This window comes from Athene cunicularia, assembly GCF_003259725.1.
Source record: "Athene cunicularia isolate RWA chromosome 1 unlocalized genomic scaffold, athCun1 chr1_part2, whole genome shotgun sequence".
Classification (NCBI taxonomy): domain Eukaryota; kingdom Metazoa; phylum Chordata; class Aves; order Strigiformes; family Strigidae; genus Athene; species Athene cunicularia.
The window spans coordinates 49,202,124-49,202,863 of record NW_020799092.1 but is presented as its reverse complement, the minus strand read 5'-3'; positions in this window follow the sequence as shown (position 1 = coordinate 49,202,863).

Here is a 740-nt window from a genome sequence, read left to right as displayed (position 1 = left end):
AAAAAAAAAAAAAAAATTATTTTAATAAAATTGGGCAAAAGGAGTTTTGGACCGAGCCCTGAGACTAGAGGAGTGTGACCCACTTGAGAAGGCGGTGGGGGCTGACGAACCGGCCTCGGCCCAGCCTGGGCCTGCTCTCCTTCGCCTGGGCTTGATGGCGGCGGTGGCAGCGCTGGGGCGAGAGGCCGGGGCGGACTGGGGCCCTGGGAGCCGCCTCTGTCGCTGCCCTGAGCGCTCGCAGGGAGGCGCAGCGCTTTCAGCTGCGTGTCCCCAACGGGCTGCCTGCTGTCGTCCGTGCGTGTTTGCTGTGAGCCGCCAGCATGGCCACGGCGCTGCGTGGGGCACGGGGGCAGCGTGTGGGTCCTGCCCCGCGGCCGTGCAGGAAGACGCAGCTCTGCTGCTGCAAGCACCTGAAGAGTCCCTCCGGACGCCACCAGTGTCAGTGGTGATTGTTGCTGCCTGGTGTTTGTGGGCCTCACAGAAGTAGTGAGACTTAATCCTTATATATTTGTACAACCAGGTTTTCTGAACCAGTTCGTCATATTGTCATACATCCTGACTATAGGCAATAGAAAAGTTGTTCAGTGCAGCAGCTTCTGCTGCACGCCGGTCCTGTTTGTACATCTCTGTCACGGCACTGCCAGACTCCTGGGGGACGCCATGGAGCACCAAACCTCAGCTGAACCCCCAGGGTAACACACCTGCCATACCAACAAACAACAGGGAAGGGGAACCAGCTA